Source organism: Rutidosis leptorrhynchoides, chromosome 4 (assembly GCF_046630445.1).
Source record: "Rutidosis leptorrhynchoides isolate AG116_Rl617_1_P2 chromosome 4, CSIRO_AGI_Rlap_v1, whole genome shotgun sequence".
NCBI lineage: Eukaryota > Viridiplantae > Streptophyta > Magnoliopsida > Asterales > Asteraceae > Rutidosis > Rutidosis leptorrhynchoides.
In genome coordinates, this window is record NC_092336.1 from 237,491,001 (window position 1) to 237,507,630 (window position 16,630).

The 16,630-nt window shown below is 33.2% G+C and overlaps 1 non-coding gene across 1 annotated transcript; it reads left to right on the forward strand.

Moving 5' to 3' along the window:
- Positions 1-13,980: 13,980 nt before the first annotated feature.
- Positions 13,981-14,087, forward strand: LOC139845892 (small nucleolar RNA R71). The gene has a single exon (XR_011758645.1). It is a non-coding gene; the product is annotated as a small nucleolar RNA R71 (small nucleolar RNA).
- Positions 14,088-16,630: the final 2,543 nt, after the last annotated feature.

Sequence of the window (16,630 nt, forward strand, 5' to 3'; positions counted from 1 at the left end):
AAAACTATCTGATCCAGGAAGTTTCACAATTCCATGTTTTCTAGGTAGTCTTAGTTCAATAGAAGCATTGGCAGACTTAGGTGCTAGTATAAATCTAATGCCGTATTCACTATACGCTAAACTAGACCTTGGAGAATTGAAACCAACCAGAATAAGCATACAACTAGCCGATAGATCAATAAAATATCCTAGAGGGATAATGGAGAACATGCTAGTTAAAGTTGGTACTTTAGTATTTCCAGTAGATTTTGTTGTTCTGGACATGGAAGAAGATTCTCAAGTTCCTCTCATATTAGGAAGACCATTCTTAAACACGGCTAAAGCAATGATAGACGTGTTCGGTAAGAAACTGACCCTAAGTATAGAGGATGAGAGTGTTACCTTTTCAGTTGATAGAGCAATGCAACAACCACAATCTGCAGATGATACATGTTATTATATTCAAACTATAGATGCACATGCAGAATTATTAGAAGAATTTCCAGAATTACAAGGAACAGGAGAATGTTCTTTAGGAGAAGGTAATGAACCAATTGATGAAGCTGAAATGTTAGCTACACTTATAGCTAATGGATATGAACCAACAACAGAAGAAATTCAAATGCTAAAAGAAGAAGACAGATATCGATATAAATCATCGATAGAAGAACCTCCGAAATTAGAGTTAAAGCCACTTCCAAACCATTTGGAATACGCTTATTTACATGGTGAATCTGAATTACCTGTAATAATATCGTCTTCTCTTACTGAAAATGAGAAATCACAACTCATTTCTGTGTTGAAAGCTCATAAACCAGCCATTGCATGGAAGATTCATGATATTAAAGGAATAAGTCCTTCGTATTGCACACATAAAATCCTTATGGAAGAAGGTCATAAAACGTATGTGCAACGCCAACGAAGACTAAATCCTAATATGCAAGATGTAGTTAAGAAAGAGATTATTAAACTGCTAGATGCAGGTTTGATATATCCAATCTCTGATAGTCCATGGGTAAGCCCAGTTCAATGCGTGCCTAAGAAGGGTGGCATGACTGTCATTACAAATGAGAAAAATGAGCTTATTCCTACTAGGACTGTAACAGGATGGCGTGTATGTATTGATTATAGAAAATTAAATGACGCCACCAGAAAAGATCACTTTCCTTTACCTTTCATAGATCAAATGTTGGAAAGATTAGCCGGAAATAGTTACTATTGTTTTCTAGATGGATTTTCTGGATATTTTCAAATTCCAATAGCACCCGAGGACCAAGAGAAAACCACATTCACGTGCCCTTATGGTACTTTTGCTTACAAACGCATGCCATTTGGACTTTGTAACGCCCCTGCAACCTTTCAAAGGTGTATGATGGCGATTTTTCATGACATGATAGAAGAATGCATGGAAGTATTCATGGATGACTTTTCAGTCTTCGATGATACATTTAAATCATGTCTAGTTAATCTGGAACAAATGCTAATTAGATGCGAAAAATCAAATCTAGTACTTAATTGGGAGAAATGCCATTTCATGGTTAAAGAAGGCATCGGTCTTGGACATAAAATTTCAAAAGAAGGAATTGAAGTGGATAGAGCTAAAGTAGATGTAATTGCTAAACTTCCACATCCCACCAATGTTAGAGGAGTTAGGAGTTTTCTAGGGCATGCCGGTTTTTACCGACGTTTCATAAAAGATTTTTCTAAAATTGCCACTCCTATGAATAAACTCCTAGAAAAGGATGCGCCATTCATCTTTTCAGATGAGTGTATCAAATCTTTTAATATTCTTAAAGAAAAACTCACTAATGCACCGATCATGATAACACCAAATTGGAATCTACCATTTGAACTAATGTGCGATGCAAGTGATTTTGCAATGGGAGCCGTTTTAGGACAAAGGATTGAAAAACGATTTCAACCTATATATTATGCTAGTAAGACATTACAAGGAGCACAAACGAACTATACAACTACTGAAAAAGAACTCCTTGCTATTGTCTTTGCTTTTGACAAATTTCGATCATATCTCGTTCTAGCAAAAACGGTGGTCTATACCGACCATTCTGCTCTTAGATACCTATTTTCAAAACAAGATGCTAAACCAAGATTAATCCGTTGGATCTTACTCTTACAAGAGTTTGATATTGAAATCCGAGATAAAAGAGGAGCAGAAAATCTCGCCGCTGATCATCTTTCTCGTCTTGAAAATCCCGAATTAGAAGTTCTAAATGAATCGGCCATACAAGACAACTTCCCTGATGAATATCTATTGAAGATAGATTATAAAGAAATCCCATGGTTTGCAGACTATGCAAACTACTTAGTTTGTGGATTCCTTGAAAAAGGATTATCGTACCAAAAACGAAAGAAATTCTTCAGTGATATAAAACACTATTTCTGGGAAGATCCACATCTGTTTAAAAGTTGTCCCGATGGAATAATACGCCGATGTGTATTTGGAGATGAAGCTAGTAAAATTTTAAACCATTGTCACACAGGACCAACAGGAGGGCATTATGGGCCTCAACTAACAGCAAGAAAAGTTTATGAAGCTGGATTCTATTGGCCTACAATTTACAAAGACGCACACCTTCTTTGCAAATCCTGTGATGCATGTCAAAGGGCCGAAAAAATAAGTCAACGTGATGAAATGCCACAAAATGTCATCCAAGTATGTGAAGTATTTGACATTTGGGGTATTGACTTTATGGGTCCATTTCCAAAATCTCATAATAATCTATATATACTCGTAGCCATTGATTATGTATCTAAATGGGCGGAAGCACAAGCTCTCCCAACTAACGATGCACGAGTTGTAGTAAACTTTTTAAAACGTCTTTTTGCAAGGTTTGGAACACCAAAAGCTTTAATAAGTGATCGGGGTACTCATTTCTGTAATAATCAACTTGAGAAAGTTCTTAAAAGATATGGAGTAACTCATAAAATCTCCACCGCATATCATCCACAAACAAGTGGACAAGTTGAAAATACCAACCGAGCTTTAAAACGTATTCTAGAGAAAACCGTAGGAACAAATCCAAAGGAATGGTCCATTAAATTGGAGGATGCACTCTGGGCTTTTAGAACAGCCTACAAAACTCCAATTGGAACCACACCTTTTAGACTTATTTATGGAAAAGCATGTCATCTTCCAGTAGAAATTGAACACAAAGCATTTTGGGCTTTGAAGACATGTAATCTTGATTTACATGAAGCTGGACGTCTACGATTAAGTCAACTAAATGAATTAGAAGAATTAAGACATGAAGCATACGAAAATTCGTTAATCTATAAAGAAAGAACGAAGAAATGGCATGATAAAAGAATCAGAAGTTCAAAAGAATTTAAAGAAGGAGACAGAGTTCTTCTTTTCAATTCACGATTCAAGCTATTTCCTGGAAAATTGAAATCAAGATGGTCTGGACCATTCATAGTCAAAAGAGTTTTCCCATACGGAACGATAGAATTGATAAATTCAAATGGGATTGAATTTAAAGTTAATGGTCACAGAGTTAAACATTACATACATGGTCCGATGGAAGTCGACAACGAAGTTAATCACAATTTCGACACCACAGCTAACTAAGTGTGGGGAGAATCAAGTCTTTAAAGGATAATATGTATTTCTGTTAGAGTTAGATTGTCTGTTTTCGTGTAGTTCTCGAAAATGGAACACGTATGGTCTTTCCCTAGCAGACCCTAAAGAACTAGTCTTCTCCCCCCATTCTGAATTTTTATTTTTTTAGGTTTTTACGAAATGAAGACTGCCTGTGAACTAAACCATGGTCTAATGCTACACGCTTTGATCACTAAAAGAAATAATGACATACTCCCGAGTGAATTAGTATCAATAATCAGAGAAAGAATGGACGGAGTTAGAAAAGGATCCAGATGCGAAGATAATAAGTTACAATTTGGTAAAGGAAAATCAAAATCCGCAGCGAAAAGAAGAGCACGACACCTAGAACGATGTCACAAATGCGGAAAATGGTCACATGGAGGTAAATGTTCAAATAATCAAACCTATTCAAATACCGAATTTGTTACTTTATGCAGAGACGGACCGTTCATATGTTTAGAAGAAAAGACAATGAATGCTCGAGGTTACGCCTATGCAGCCATGGAAAACCAATTAAACCGACTATCTTATGAATATAATAGATCATATAACTAAGAAATCTATTTCACAGGTATGTCTGTACAGTTTTTATTTTTATTTTTATTTTTAACCTTTTGATAATAAACGCTAATTTGTTCGCTAAAAAGTATTAAATTGGTATTGAATAAAATTAGGTTTGGCGACCGAAATTATTGATATCATTCAAAAATTTATTACATCACTGCGAAATTTAACGTTTATTCTTAAGGTATAAATATCTTTAAACAATCAACCCAAAATATTTCAAAAATTCGTCATGAGTTAAATTAGGTCTTGGAACCGAAATTACTTTACCAAAAAGAGGGGCGCATATTTTTGATAATATTTGATTGATTAAAGTGGGATAAAAAGACAAAAAGATTTTTAATTTTATTTTTACCATGTTTTTAAAATTAATATTTAAATCTTAAATTAATATTGTAAACTTTGTAAAAACAATATATTTAAAATTGTAAATATTTGAAAAATTAATATAAGTTTGATATGAATTTATAAATTTTTAAATTAAGTCTGGTGTGAATTTTTAATTTTTAAAATATAAATTTTTAATTTTATGCATTTCAAATTTTAAGTTTGGTGTGAATTTTTAATTATTAATTTTTAATTTTGAATTTTATATTTATGTTGTGTGAATTTAAAAACAAAAATTTACTTTATCTCATTAAGTTAAGAATATGATTTTTAAAATTCGTCGTAAGTTGAAGACTAGGTCTTTGAACCGAAATTGCTTTACCCGAGGGAGGGACGAGAACTTTTATTATCATTATTTTTAATCTTATTGATTTAAAGTATGCCAAAAACATTGAAAAAACCCAAAAATCTTAGCTTTTAAAACAATCGCTACAAAAAGACAAATTTTAAAATTTTGTCGAAGGACGGACTAGGACATCAATCCGAAACGACCTCGTCCTAAATAACAAGGGAAACAAAATTTTAAAATTAATTACTAAATTATTTTAATAAGTTAAAGATTATAAAATAAAAAAAAAAAAAAAAAATACCAAACTCCGCGAGTCGCGGAGTTTGGAGGGTAAATCCCCGCGACTCGCGGAGGGACCAAAACCCAGAAAAAAAATAAAAATAGCTGAACGATCAGTATACTCCACAACACAAAAACACCCGAATTCTGCTGCGAAAACCCACGAAAATACACCCAAAAACACCCCAAAAATCTCAATTTTTAACCGTTAATCACCAAATCTTTTGCTAAAATCATGTTGAGAAGGATGCTATCTAAGAATTACTCAAGAAAAACGGTAAATTTCTACACCTAAACACCATTTAATTCGAAATTTGGTGTTCTTGAGCAGTTTTTTCCCCAATTTGATTTTGATGCTTTTTAGTGTAATTAGACTTAAATTGTTTATGTATTATGCTTGTATAACCTAGATTGATGCTGTTTAACATGATTAGAAGCCTTAAACTTCAAATTTTGAATAATCTAGGGTTTGTGTTCTTGAGCAATTTGGGGCTTTTTGATATAAACAGGTTATGGCCGATTTTTGTCATGAATTGTTGCTAAATTGAGTAGTGTAACATGTCTAGGTAGTTAAATGATCCAAACTTTGAGCCTAAACATGATTTTTGAGAATTAAAGTGGACTTTCTCAAGTCTAAAATTCATGAACTTGATTTTTGAAAGATAATGCCATTTGAGACTTGTTTAATTGCTAGTAATGATTATTTTGACATGATATTTGAGTTGAATGCTTATGAACTTGGCGAAAATTTTCGTATATGCTTATTTGAAAAAGTGTAGATTTGATAAAAATGTGAAAATAAGCTTAAGTTTGATATAAATTGATAATGTCATTGTAATTATTTTGATTGATGATTTTGCTGACACTAATGCATATTTGGATGCACAAAATTTGTGTTTGATGTGTTTTGCAGAATGAAAGGGGTGAATCTTCATCCCAAGCCCGCCATGCTCCTGCTGAGAACTTGGAACAACAGGAGGTAGATAACTACTACAAGCAGGATGTACCTCATCCAGTCATGACCTTTTCCGATATGCATTTGGAAGAGTTGCACCCGAACCTGAGATTTGACAGACTTTGGATAGATTATCCAAAATATCAACGGGGTTTGCATACTCTTCATTCCAAGGTTGTTGAGGTACCGAGGGTCATAGAATGGGGACCCTTGGAAGCTGTAGAATTGGCCGGGCCAATTAGGGAATTACTTGTACAGAGGTATGGTAATTCTTCTTTTAATGACTGGATATGTTTATTCACCATACACAGACCTGTATATAAAGTATGGTGTGAAGAGTTGTTATGTAGTATAGAGTTGAATGATCGGGTAGCTAGTTTAACCGATCGTTCTTTTATTAGATTTTTGTTAGGCGGTTCGATGCGACACATGTCTTTACTGGACATGGCCCAGGCTTTACGTATATATACGCCTGAGGAGTTAGCGTCTGCCGATTGTAGAGGATTGATACTAAACGGTAGAAAGATAGATGAGAATTTTGATACACACGGTGTGTGGAGTCAAATGACAAGCCATCACCGTTTCAAAGGGGGAAACTACTCTTATTTGGATATAGATTGAGCCGAATTAAGAGTAATACATAGGTTTTTAGCTAATTCGATTACACAAAGGGGTAAAAACAAAGAAAAGGTAAATGAACAAGATTTGTTTTACCATATGTGTATTCGAGACCCACAGAGCGCTGTAAGTATACCATATTGTGTGGGTTATTATTTATCAGCTATGGTTCGGGGGATGCGTCCACATAGCATAATAGGAGGTGGTATTTTTATTACTTTGATTGGTGAATATCTCGGTGTGGATATAAGTCGGGGGGGATTATTACTAGAAGAGCCGGAACCCCGAGACACTATAGGTTTAAATGTATACCATGGTGCGAAAGTTTTGAAGCGGCGAAATAACGCCGCAGTACGATACCATGGTAGACATCCACAGGTGGAGAGAAACCAGGAACAAGGTAATGTAGGAGGGGGGAATGAGATGCAAGAAATGCATAGGTTTATAGCTTCTCAGGAATATGAAAATGCTAGACAGAGAGCATTTGAAGATTGGCAAGTTCATCAGAACCAGATCATAGCGCATTGCCAACATATAGGTAGAAACTATATTCCTACACCGAAACCCGTCTTCCCTCCTTGGTCGATAGAGATGCAGCCACCATATCCTACGTATGACCCTGCCGAAGCATTCTATAGCACTTATGGTTATGCGTGGAACCCCTATTGGTACCAATATCATCCTTAGTTTACTTATTATTTTTTTTATTTTGTAATATGTAATTATTGATATGTTTAATACTTTTGTTAATATTGTAATCATTTTTATAATTGTCTAACTTTTATTCTTAGATTTTAATAATTTTTGAATGTGGGGTAATATACCAAACTTCAAAAATATGTATATATGTTTGCAGTTTATCTTATGTACACAACAGGGTAAAACAACGCATTTTCAAAGACTGGCATTATGTTCAGCAAAAGCAACTAATTTTGACGACAAGATGCAAAATATATGTGAAATAACAACAAGACGGAATGAACAAATGATGTGCACCATTTATCATTCAGCAAACAAACGCCAATATATTTGGAAACTTTGGTAAAAATTTAATCATTTTCACACAAATCACCCTCAATAATTTAAATTGTTACTGATTTCTTGCAAATGAGGGCATTGCAAGATCTTAAGTGTGGGAAGGGGTTAAATTCTTTCGGATTTTAAAATTTTTATATTAAACACTTGGTTACCATTAAAAATACTAGTAAAGCAGTAGTTGTATTAGAATCTAGTGCTCTCTGATAAAAAAGAACAGCCCTAGTCTTATATACTGACTACCCAATTCTAGTAAAATTTTTCAAATAAATGAATTTAAAATCATGTTTATACATATTTATGAACGATAAAACTAGGTTTTAACACCGAAATTATTGTTACCTCGGAAAGGACATAAATTGAGAAACAAACTAAAATGTTAAAATTCATTTAAAATGGAATAGAGGACGATAAAAAGAAAAATAAAAAGCCAAGTGTGAGAAAATTTACCAAATTATTTTAAACATATGTCACATATATCTGTAACAAATAACTGAAAATACTTTTACTTTGAACTAAACTAAACTGTTTTACCCAATGAAAGAAAAGAAGAGATGGATCTACATGATGAATCAATTCCATCATTAAAAGGAAGTAAAGTCTTCCGAAAAAGAAACGCGCTTCTTGATTTAGGTCATGAAGTTGTCGTCCAGACCAGCTGTAGGTTGACGAAAAATCTAGAAAAGTCATCACTAAAATCAGCAGGAAATCCACGGACCTCAGCATTAAACAGGGTCGCCAAGTGGTCAGATTTATCCTAACCATGAGAAGGATTTATCTCGTACAATGGGGGGCACCATGCAAATTAGCTGGATAAGACTAATGAATCAGATCCTCAGAAAGGATAATCTCCTTAAAGATTAAAAATCAGCTTTTAAGACTGATATTACTCAATCCTAGAGATTGACCTTAAAGATTGAGAATTCAAACTCATGGAATTCAATGATATCTAAACTCGAGCTTAAACGAGAAAATATTTTGATCAAAAATTACAAACCGATTTGTTTTCTGAAAACCCTATTTTCAATGCGTTCATTACCATTGAACGTAAAATCCTAGGAATTCACCTGGAATTCATTAGGTCACTTGAACTAAATCGGGTGTCAACTGTAAGAACGGTGGTTGCATAGCATGGTCAAAGACAGGACCTTGTGTCAAACCGACAAATTATAAGGGTGAGCTTTACTATTGCTCCTACCAAGGATAGTAATTGCGTCCGACACGTTATAGACCATAATCAAAAGCATGTCACGGGACATTGCCTTAAACAGTTGCTTGTTCAACGCTTTCCTTTACAACCGGACGGTAGTTTGCAGAAAGGTAATATACGGAACAAGTAAACTGGACGTGTTGCTTTCCAAATACAAGGTTGGCAAGTGGGTGACACAAAACAGCAAGTTTTGAGCTAAAATTTTCAAATCTAAAACCCACCAAACCCACAAAAATATTTTGCAAACACCGGTAAAGGGTTATTCCGGAAAACTTATCTAGGGTAAAAACTAGATTTCAAAAGATCAAATGTTTTCATAAAGATCCAATTTCCTTAAAGGATCTAAATTTTTATAGTCATGTGGGACTGTAAACCATATCGTTACTACCATTGTTTATACCGCCGTATAGAAATCACTGATGTACAAAGTGTGAAGAATAAAGAAGTGATTCTAGTATTTCAAGACAATATTGCTTGAGGACAAGCAACGCTCAAGTGTGGGAATATTTGATAATGCTAAAAACGAACATATATTTCATAGCATTATTCCTCAAGAAAGACAAGCTTTTAGTTGCAATTGTTCTATTTACAAGTGATATTCGTTTAAATAATAAAAGGTGAAGACAAAAGACAGATTCGACGAATTGAAGACGCAAACGACCAAAAAGCTCAAAAGAACAAAAGACAATAAAAAAGGTTCCAATTATTGATAAGAAACGTCTCGAAATCACAAGAGTACAAGATTCAAAACGCAAAGTACAAGATATTAAATTGTACGCGAGGACGTTCGAAAATCCGGAACCGGGACCAGAGTCAACTCTTAACGCTCGACGCAACGGACTAAAAATTACAAGTTAACTATGTATATAAATATAATATAATATATAATTAATTATATTAATTATATATATATTATATTTATATATATAAAACCGTCGGCAGAGAAACTCCAAGGGTGTGAGCTGTAATTTCTATCTCCGCGACTCGCGGAGTTTGAAGGGCATTTTGCCGCGAGTCGCGGAGCCCCAATTTTCAACCCTGGCTATAAAGCAAACCGAATTCTGATCAAATTTCATATTTTTTTTTCTTCCTCTTCATACGTAAAACTTATATATATATATATATATATATAATTTATATTTTAATTTTAATTTTAATTCTAATAATAAGGGTATGTTAGCGAATGTTGTAAGGGTGTAAGTCGAAATTCTGTCCGTGTAACGCTACGCTATTTTTAATCATTGTAAGTTATGTTCAACCTTTTTACATTAATGTCTCGTAGCTAAGTTATTATTATGCTTATTTAAAACGAAGTAATCATGATGTTGGGCTAATTACTAAAATTGGGTAATTGGGCTTTGTACCATAATTGGGGTTTGGACAAAAGAACGACACTTGTGGAAATTAGACTATGGGCTATTAATGGGCTTTATATTTGTTTAACTAAATGAAAGTTTGTTAATGTTAATATAAAGATTTACAATTGGGCGTCCCTATAAATTACCATATACACTCGATCGGACACGATGGGCGGGGTATTTATATGTACGAATAATCGTTCATTTAACCGGACACGGGAATGGATTAATAGCCACTAGAATAATTAAAATAGGGGTGAAATTACATTCAAGGGTAATTGGTGTAATTGTTAACAAAGTAGTAAAACCTTGGTTTACACGCAGTCGATAACCTGGTGTATTCATTAAACAAAGTATTAAAACCTTGTTACAATTCGAATCCCCAATTAGTTGGAATATTTAACTTCGGGTATAATAATAATTTGATGAGGACACTCGCACTTTATATTTATGACTGATGGACTGTTATGGACAAAAACCAGACGGACATATTGAATAATCCAGGACAAAGGACAATTAACCCATGGGCATAAAACTAAAATCAACACGTCAAACATCATGATTACGGAAGTTTAAATAAGCATAATTCTTTTATTTCATATTTAATTTCCTTTATTTTATATTTAATTGCACTTCTAATTATCGCACTTTTATTATTTGTTATTTAATCGCACTTTTAATTATCGTACTTTTTAATTATCGCAATTTTATTTTATCGCATTTTTATTATTCGCAATTTCATTATCGTTATTTACTTTACGCTTTAATTTAAGTCTTGTATTTATTTTATATTTTACATTAGGTTTTAACTGCGACTAAAGTCTTAAAATCGACAAACCGGTCATTAAACGGTAAAAACCCCCCTTTATAATAATAATATTACTTATATATATATTTGTATTTTTATAAAAGTAAACTAATATAGCGTTGAGCTTTGTTTAAAGATTTCCCTGTGGAACGAACCGGACTTACTAAAAACTACACTACTGTACGATTAGGTACACTGCCTATAAGTGTTGTAGCAAGGTTTAAGTATATCCATTCTATAAATAAATAAATATCTTGTGTAAAATTGTATCGTATTTAATAGTGTTTCCTGCAAAAATTTAATAGTATTTTATACCCCTCTGCTTTGACATCAGTGATTAGCGTAGAAAAGTGATTAAAAATACCGAGTTTGCAAACATATTGTTGTTATTTCACATTTGATATTGTCGTCAAAATTATTAGCTTTTGCTGAACTTAATGCTAGTCTTTGAAAGTGCGCTGTTTTACCCTGTTTTGTACATAACATAAAATACAAACATATATATATATTTTTGAAGTTTGGTATATAACCCCACATTCAAAAATTTATAAAACATAGTATTTTTTGGCATACTTTAAATCAATAAAATTAAAAATAATGATAACAAAATTTTTCGTCCCGCCCTCGGGTAAAACAATTTTGGTTCAACGACCTAATCTTCAACTCACGACGAATTTTAGAAATCATTTTTTTAACTTAATGAAATAAAGTACATTTTTGTTTTTAAAAAAAAACACACAAAACATAAATTTTAAAAAACATATTAATTTAATATAAAACCTACAAAACAAAAAAAAAATTCAGAATGGGGGAAGAAAACTAGTTCTTTAGTGTCTGCTAGCGGAAAAGACCAATCGGATTCCATTCTCGGAACTACACGAGAACAGAACAACTAATTCTAGACAGCATTTTTTTTTAGAACATTTGAATCTCCCCACACTTAGGTAGCTGTGGTGTCGAAATTGTGATTAGCTTCATCGTCAATTTCTCTTGGTCCATAATCAACTTGCATATCCGTGACTTTTTCTTTAAGCCATTGGTCGGATTCATGTGTTATATCCACAATTTCAACTAGCTTCGCCTTTTCTTTAGGCGACAGATTGGATACTAATCGGTTACATAACTTAAAGTTCCCCTTGGTTCTAGCATCGCGAATCCGTTTAATAAGTTTCTTCATTGAACTATTAATAACGGGATTATCTAATTTCGTATCAACAACGGGGTTCTTTGTTATCATGTCATCATTAGGTGTTACTTCATCTTCCCCACACTTAGGCGTTTTATTATTGTTAAGCACTACCGTTGGAGTTGGTAAAACAACATGGTTCTTACCAATCGTTTTTATTGGTTCAACGGTTTTGGTTTGTGGATATTTAGACTTTCGAATCATAAAGGTGATCGATTTCTCATCATTACTAAGTGTCATTCTACCCTTTCTTACATCAAATAACGCCCCGGTGGACGCTAAGAATGGTCGACCTAAAATTAGAGGAATGTTTGGGTCCTCTTCTATGTCAATGACAATGAATTCGACTAGAAAGGTTAAATTGCCTACTTGAATGGGTAGGTTGTCAGCAATTCCAACTGGGTGCTTAATGGTTTGATCAAAGAGTCGAACACTCATATCCGTTGGAGTTAACTCACCTACACCTAATCTCTTATATAATAAAAGAGGCATAACACTCACACTTGAACCTAAATCTGCTAGTGCATCATACATGACACAGTCACTAAGTAGACAAGGAACAATAAATTCACCCGGATCACCTACCCTAGGTGGAGGATTTGGTGGAACTGTCTTCACCGGGTTTACTTCTACTGTTTTTGTTTCTTGCACTTTTTTATTCTTCTTCTTCTTCTTTCCAGAGGTATCACAAACTTTATTACTTATTACTTGCTCATACTCAACTCCTTTTCTTGGAAACGGGATGGGTGGTTTGTATGGTGCCACCACTGGCTTTACATACTCGGGTGGTGGTGGTGTAACTTCTTCATTGTTACTCTCATCTAAAACCTTCCCATCTTCTGATGCTGGTTTTTTAGAATTTGTTGAAACCATATTAACATTTTCATTCTGAGGATTTACTTCAGTATTACTCGGTAGCTTTCCTTGTTTCCTTTCACTCATCAATCTAACAAGAGTACCTACTTGTTTTTCTAGATTCAAAATAGAAGCTTGTTGAGTTCTAAATGACTGATCAAACCTCTCATTCATTTGAGTTTGAGTTTCAATAAATTGTGTTTGAGATTCAACTAGCTTAAATACCACTTCTTCCATATTTGACTTTTTCTCTTCGGTTTGTTGTGGTGGTTTATACAAGCCAGGTCTTTGTTGATTGAAAGTGTTGTTTTGAGTTGGTTGGTTATTCGTACCTTGTTGGTTGTACGAGTTATTGTTGGTTCCATTTGGATTGTAAAGAATGTTTTGATTTCGATTGAAGTTTAGCCTTGGCGGTTGATAATTATTCTGATAACTATTTTCCAGCCTTTGGTTCATGTAGACAACATTCTCACGTTGTTCCATTGTTTGTTCAATGTGACAGTCTTTCATTAAGTGTGGTCCACCGCATTGCTCACAACTGATTCGTATTGCGTGAATATCTTTATTCATCTTTTCCATTCGTCTCTCGAAAGCATCTATTTTTGCGGAAACGGAATCAAAGTTATGGCTAGAATCGGCTCTAGCCACTTTAGATGAACGATATATATCTTTCTCTTGGTGCCACTCATGAGAGTGGGAGGCTGTGTTATCAATAATTTTGTAAGCTTCAGTTGCGGTTTTCTTCATAATGGAACCACCAGCTGTTATGTCGATGTCTTTTCTTGTAGCAACATTGACACCTTGGTAAAATATTTGTACTATTTGATAAGTGTCTAAACCATGTTGAGGACATCCTCTCAACATCCTTCCGAATCTTGTCCATGCCTCATATAATGTTTCATTTGGCTTTTGCGCGAACGTAACAATTTCTCCTTGAAGTCTCACGGCTTTAGATGCCGGAAAGAATCTTTGAAGAAATTTTTCAACTAAGACATCCCATGTGTCAATCGCCCCTTCAGGTAACGATTCTAACCAATCTTTGGCTTCTCCCTTTAAAGTCCAGGGAAATAACATGAGATAGATCTGCTCATCTTCCACTTCTCGGATTTTGAATAGTGTACAAATTCTTTTAAACGTACGAAGATGTTCGTTGGGATCTTCTTTTGGCGTACCACTATATTGGCACTGATTAGTTACCATATGTAGAATTTGTCCTTTGATTTCATAATCTGGAGCATTAACTTCTGGCTTAATAATGGCGTGACCTTGGCCCGTGCGTTTAGCTCTCATTCGATCTTCCATACTTAGAGGTTCCGTTACTTCCATAATTGAATTCGTTGAATACGAATCACTAGAGGACTCTGATTTAACGGTTTGTGGTTCAGGATCTTGGAATTGTCCTTGAATATCCTCCAGTTTCTTAGTTGTGAAATCGGGTTCAAAAGATGGATTGTCGGAAATTTGAATTGGAGTATTTGTTCGACTGGATGATGATTCTAAAGAAAAATCAACGGCGACAATATTTGCTAAATGTCTTGATCGAGTTACAGGTGGTGAACGTATAAAAGGTGGTGAACGTCTTGCTCGGTGCATTCACTGAATATCCTATTAGTTTTTAAAAGGAAAGAAAAATTATAATAAGTTATCCAATCAATAGACTTTTCTGATTTTGCCCACGTTTCGAATAGCCAAAAGATGCAGCAGAGGGGCAGGATTCGTTTGGTCTCAATATAATTGAGTACTGTTTGGCTCCAATAACCCGGTCCACGTACAAATCCAACTATTACTACGAACCAGAAAATTTTGATGTCTATCAATTTAACCACTTAAAATAAATTTTCGTAATTTTAAGAAATTTAGAGAAGAAGTAGAAAAAATTCTAAGTCCTAAAAACTAGAATGGCGAGAAATAAGAAAGAAATAGATTGCGCGTCGAAAAATGTCGAAAAATAAAAGGTCGGAAAATAGGCGTCGAAAAATAAAAATAAGAAAGTAGCGCGAAAAACGGCGTCGCAAAATTCTAAAGCACCTAAATCTTAGTCTAAGGAATAAGCACTTAAGGGATTTTACGGCAAACCTAAAAATTCTAGAAATAAAAATAACTATGCAAAACTAAACTTAATACTAAAAATTGTAACTATAGTTTAAAAATCTAAAGGTAATAAAACTTAAAAAAAAAAATTATTATTTATTATTTTTAAAAAAAAAAAAAATTTTTAATTTTTTTTTTTTAAAAAAACGAATTTTTTTTTTACAAATTTTTTTTTTTTTTTTTTTTAAAAACGAATTTTTTTTCTTAAAAAAAAACGTTTATTTTTTACAACTTTTTTTTTTTTTAAAACGATTTTTTTTTTTACAAATTAATAATTTTTTATAATTATTATTTTTTTTCAAAACTTTTTTTTTTAATTCATTTACTATTCATGAATAGTAAATGAAAAGAAATTAATTAATTTACTATTCACATGAAAGCGACATGATAGAAATTATTAATTACAAGTTACATAATATACCCTTGAAGTATTTAATAAATACGACTTTTTAAAATTTTACTTATCATTCTAAAATATTATTATATTATTATATTCTATTTCAATATTATTATATTATTATATTCTATTTCAATATTATTATATTATTATATTTTATTTCAATATTATTATAATTAAAAATATAGCGTTTTAGCGCTCCCCGGCAGCGGCGCCAAAAACTTGATGTGTGCAGCGGGGTGTACTAAATAGTATTAATTTTTACTACAAAATGCGACGAAATATTACACAAGTTTTATTTATTTATTTATCGAGTGGATATACCTAAACCTTGCTACAACACTTATAGGCAGTGTACCTAATCGTAGAGTAGTGTAGTTTTTAGTAAGTCCGGTTCGTTCCACAGGGAGCTGGTGAAGTTAACGCTATATTATTAAGTTTATTTGTAAAAATATATATATAAATAAGTAGTAGTATTATTATAAAATGGGGGTTTTACCGTTTAATGACCGGTTTGTCGATTTTAAGCGTAAAAATAAATGACAAAAATTAAAGTGCGTAAAATAAATTGCGATAAATAAAATGACAGAAAATAAAATGACAGAAAATAAAAGTGCGATGAAAAATACAATAAAATAATTATGCTTATTTAAACTTCCGTAATCATGATGTTTAACGTTTTGATTTTAATTAATTGTTACTCGGGTTAATTATCCTTTGTCATGGTTTATTTGATACCTATCTGGTTTTTATCCATAATAGTCCATCGGTCATAAATATAAAGTGCGAGTGTCCTCGTCAAATTACCCTTATACCCGAAGTCAAATATTCCAACTAATTAAGGATTTAAACTGTGACGCAGTTATCACTTCTGTCAACAATTACACCAGTTATCACTGTATGTAATCTACCCCTGTTTTGATTAGATATGAATATTAATTTACCCACTTGATCAGTTTGAATAATCAATTACCCAACCCGAATAATTAATTAAATG